The sequence below is a fragment of the Eulemur rufifrons genome, chromosome 7 (assembly GCF_041146395.1).
Source record: "Eulemur rufifrons isolate Redbay chromosome 7, OSU_ERuf_1, whole genome shotgun sequence".
Taxonomy (NCBI): Eukaryota; Metazoa; Chordata; class Mammalia; order Primates; family Lemuridae; genus Eulemur; species Eulemur rufifrons.
Genome location: NC_090989.1, coordinates 243,640,461 through 243,645,289, shown reverse-complemented (window position 1 = coordinate 243,645,289; position 4,829 = coordinate 243,640,461). Strand labels below are relative to the sequence as shown.

Genomic DNA, 4,829 nt, shown 5'->3' with positions numbered 1-4,829 from the left:
GTCCATTTAGATTCTCTCCCTTCCTACTTTCTGAGAATTCTTCCTTGCTGGACCTGGTCTTTTGTGATGCAAAAGCATAAGAATGAGAGAGTGGAGAGAGGGAAGAAGGAGAGAGTCCTTAGCCACAAAGGCTACATCTATTTACATAACAAAGACCAAGGGAAGAGGGACAAAGGGATTTTGAAAGATCTGGGTTTCTCTGTTTTGGGAGGTTCCTAAGATTCTTCAGAAAAATTACAAGGTCAGTAAGGGATATTTTAGAAAGTATAATTTGGGAATATAAATTTAATCCTCATTCTTGAACTATAGATACAAGTAAAGCTGTAAATTACTTATTAGTGCCACTGCAGTGGTAGCTAATGTTGTAGTGTTAGTCTTCACTAATTTATGATGCCCTTCAAAGAATGAACGATGCGGAGCACTATAAGGAGCATGTTCTATTTTTACAATACAAATTACAAGAAAAAAAAATCACTAAGTTAACAAAGATACCAGGTGAGGGTTCTCTGTCCTTGTGAACTGAGCCAACTTGGCTCAATCTGATTTCCAAAATACGAAACTCTTGCAAAAATAATAAATTACTGAGGGGTTTTTGTTTTCAGAATCCCTTTTGCCATCTTCATTCCACTGCCATGTACACAATCTCTATTATGCATAGCTTGAACCTGGATATGAAACTCAACCCACTCTCCAATGTACACATACACACATTCTGATGGCACGGAGCACTCACAAGTTTAATAGACTTTGAAACAAGAGATAGAAAATAGGCTTCTATCTCAGCAACTCAAACAATTTCCCATAGAATATTAAGTATGAACTATTTTTAAATGTCCTTCTGCCACCCTACTATTGTAATACAGTTCCAGATTGTCCCCAACTTTCTGGAAGCCTCCCCCTTTCTATAGCAGCAATCTCCAACCTTTTTGGCACCAGGAATCATTTTCCCCAAAGACAATTTTTCCATGGACTGGGGGTGGGGGGGGGTGGAGCGGGGGATGGTTTCAGGATGATTCAAGCACATTACATTTGTTGTGCAGTCAAACCTCTAAGCTAATCATAATCTGTATTTGCAGCTGCTTCCCAGCACTAGCATCACCATCTCAGCTCCACCTCAGATCATCAGGCTTTAGGCTCTTGTAAGGAGCATGCAACATAGATCCCTCCATGCACAGTATACAGGAGGGTTCATGCTCTCCATGGATCTGATAGGAGGCAGAGCTTATGCGGTGATGCCAGCGATGGGGAGCAGCTGTAAATACAGATGGAGCTTGGCTTGCTTGCCTGCTGCTCACCTCCTGCTGTGCGGCTTGGTTCCTAACAGGCCACAGACTGGTATGGTCCACGGTCCACAGTCCCGGCAGCCCAGGGTTTGGGGACTGCAGTTCTAAAGAACTGTACTACTTCTGATAATGAAAATAATACTAGCTACCATTTGTTGAGTATTTTATATGTTTCAGACACAGTGTTAAGTGTTTTACAAGTATTATCATATTTATTCCTCATAATCTTAGGAGATAACAATTAATATTATATTTTTTATAGATAAAGAAACTAAAAGATCTAGTAGTTTTTCCAAGTTCACACCACTAATTAGTGGCAGAGCTGAGATTTAAACCAATAGAGTCTGATTCTAGAGCTTATCCTTTAAGCCGCTATACCATACTGCCTCCAACTATAATATATGACCTTGGTAACTGCTACATCCTTGCCACAAAGTACGATTTATCCCAAGTGAACTTTTACCCAAAAACTCTTCTCACCAGGAAGGGAATTCTAAGGCCAATTGTTAAGGATGATCAAATCTTTTCTCATCTCATTCCACTTATTTTTTAAAAGCTTGAGACAAAAATTCAGAAGAAAATAAAGTAACAAAAATATAATTATTTGATAACACTAAGGATATTTATATTGATAAATTGATACTCAGACTCAAGGCATGATGATCTGCTTGAAAAAACTGGAGAAGACAAGAGAAAAGAGTGGGGGGCATAGTGAATCTAAAATGATACCTATGTCCTAAAACAAGTTAGGTCCTAAGGCAAGTGCCTCAGTTGTAAAGGTAGAGTCACATAAATAACGCAGTGGCCTGCATGTTAGCTTTGGTGTTCTCAATCTGTTAAATGGAGATGGGAATCAGGAAATGCAGAAAGCAAACAACACGCAGGAATTAGACAAGCTGAATGGTAGAAAGGTAGGATTGCGTTATTCTGAATAAGGCTTTGTATTAGAGGCCAGATGAGGGGAATTGAGGAGTAACGTAAGAGTCAAGGCAGAAGTTAGATGTATTGACTATATAAACACACACGGTGAGGGAGCAAAGGAGTTTCTGAGAACATGAGCCCCTGAACATGAGAGTCATATGGGCATATAAAGTTATTTGTTCCAATCAGAGTCTTCCAGAGAGAGAGAGAGAGATTTTAAGGAATTGCTTTATGTGATAATAGGGATTAGGGGGCTGGCATGTCTGAAATTTAAAACCTTTAGGGCAGTCTGGCATGCCAGAAACTGAGGCAGGATTTCTGTGTCACAGTCTTTTGTTTTGTTTATTTATTTATTTATTTATTTTAATTTTAATTTTTTTTTTTTTTTTTTTTTTTTTTTTGAGACTGAGTCTCACTTTGTTGCCTAGGCTAGAATGCCATGGTGTCAGCTTAGCTCACAGCAACCTCAGACTCATGGGCTCAAGGGATCCTCCTGCCTCAGCTTCCTGAGTAGCTGGGACTACAGGCGTGTGCCACCACACCCAGCTAATTTTTTCTATTTTTAGTTGCCTGGCTAATTTCTTTCTATTTTTAGTAGAGACGGGGTCTCTCTCTTGCTGAAGCTGGTCTTGAACCCCTGACCTCAAGCAATCCTCCCGACTCTGCCTCCCAGAGTGCTAGGAATACAGGCATGAGCCACCACTCCCAGCCTGTGTCACAGTCTTGAAGCAGAATTCCTTCTTTTCTGAAAATCCTCAGATTTTGCTCTTAAGGCAACTGATTGGATGAGGCCCACTCATGTGATCTAAGTCACTCTCTTTTACTTAAACTTGACTGATAATAGATCTTAATCACATCCACAAAATGTCTTCATAGCAATATCTACATTAATGTTTGACCAAACAGCTGGCCACCATAGCCTAGCTAAGTTGATCCATAAAATTTAACCATCGAAATATTCTTTTTCAACATTAGACTGTAGATCTGACAACCAGAGGGCAAGATTCAAGGACCAAAAAGGAAGATTTACCTCAGTCAAGAAAGACTTGCATCTGAGGAGGAGGAGCCAGGCGAGTGTAGGAGTAGTGGACCTTTCTTTGAGAAGCTAGTAAATGGGAGACAGTATAGAATAAGTGATAACATCCTGGTTTTTAAATGTTAGGTTAAATAAGAATCACCTAGAAAATTTGCTAAGAATGAAATTTCTCTGCATTTTTCGTTCTGTAAATTTGTTGTTGGAATCTACATTTTAACAATCATCCCAGGTGATGCTGATTCAGGCCACAGAAAGAGGACAGCTGTGGAAAAATTTAAGTTAATGACAGACGTTGCTAAAGAGAAAGTGAATTCCTAAACATAATCTAATCTCACTGAGGACAAGCTTCACCAAGTGGAATGATAGAATGACCAGCTAGACCTGATTCATATCATCCTGCAGAATGAAGATCAGCTCCATAAAACAAAAGAAAATGATAGCCTAGATATGCCAAGCAAATTTAATTTCAGAATAGACATTTTTGGATCTATGAATGGAATCAGAACAAGTCACAATTGAAAGCCAAATCAGGATATGGCCTGTACCCCATTTCCTATCCCTACGCCTTTCATTTGTTTATGGTAATAAAATTAGAGCATATTACAGAGAAATAGAACAAAGTAACTGCAACGCTAAGTGAACAGTTTGTTCTCTGTACCCAGTTTTCCAAACTGCTGTTTATGAAAAACAACCGCATTCTTTTTGCCAAATGAGATGCTCACCAGTTTGAATGACTTATATAGGGTATATTAGAATGCAAGCATACCAAAGACAATGCTTCTGATAAAAAATGAGCTTGAAATAAAATTTTAATTGAATTACTATTGATAATACAAAATGGACAAAGGAATCAAACTTTCATCTTATAAGACAAAGCACTATTATTATCATGTGTTTGAAACTGCTCTTGTAGCCATTCAAGTAGAAGAATAAACACCTCTCATCCTTTGGACTTGATCTAACTCACAATCACCATCCAAAGACCTCTAAGCAGTTTCTTACCATTTAGAATCATGGATTTCCAGAATCTTAGATTTACAAGTACCCTTGATATTAAATCCAAATATCAAAATCCCCTATACAATACATTGACCAAAGGTCTTAGGGCCTCTGTTTTAAAGCTTCTGATAATGGGAAAGTATTACCTCAGAAGTGCGCATGTGCTCTTTTACTGTGGACCAGTCAACATGGGATGCATTCGCAAAAAAACCGTGAAGAAGGCGGCTGGGTCATCGTTGAGAAGTACTAGACGCCTCTGGGAAATGACTTCCACGAGAACAAAGGTGTGTGTGAGGAGCTCGCCCTTATTCCCAGCAAGAAGACAGCAGCAAGATAGGAGGCTACATCACATATTTGATGAAGCGGATTCAGAGAGGCCCGCTGAGAGGTATCTCCATCAAGCTGCAGGAGGAGGAGAAAGGAGAGATAACTATGTCCCAGAGGTCTCAGCCCTGGATCAGGGGATCATTGAAGTAGATCCTGACACTAAGGAAATGCTGAAACTTTTGGATTTTGGCAGTCTAGCCAACCCGCAGGTCACTCAGCCTACAGTTGGGATGAATTTCAGAACACCACGTGGAGCCATTTGA

The 4,829-nt window shown here is 39.5% G+C and overlaps 1 pseudogene; it reads left to right on the top strand.

The window, feature by feature from the left end:
- The first annotated feature begins 4,427 nt into the window (after nt 1-4,427).
- Nucleotides 4,428-4,829, top strand: LOC138387330 (small ribosomal subunit protein eS17-like; annotated as a pseudogene).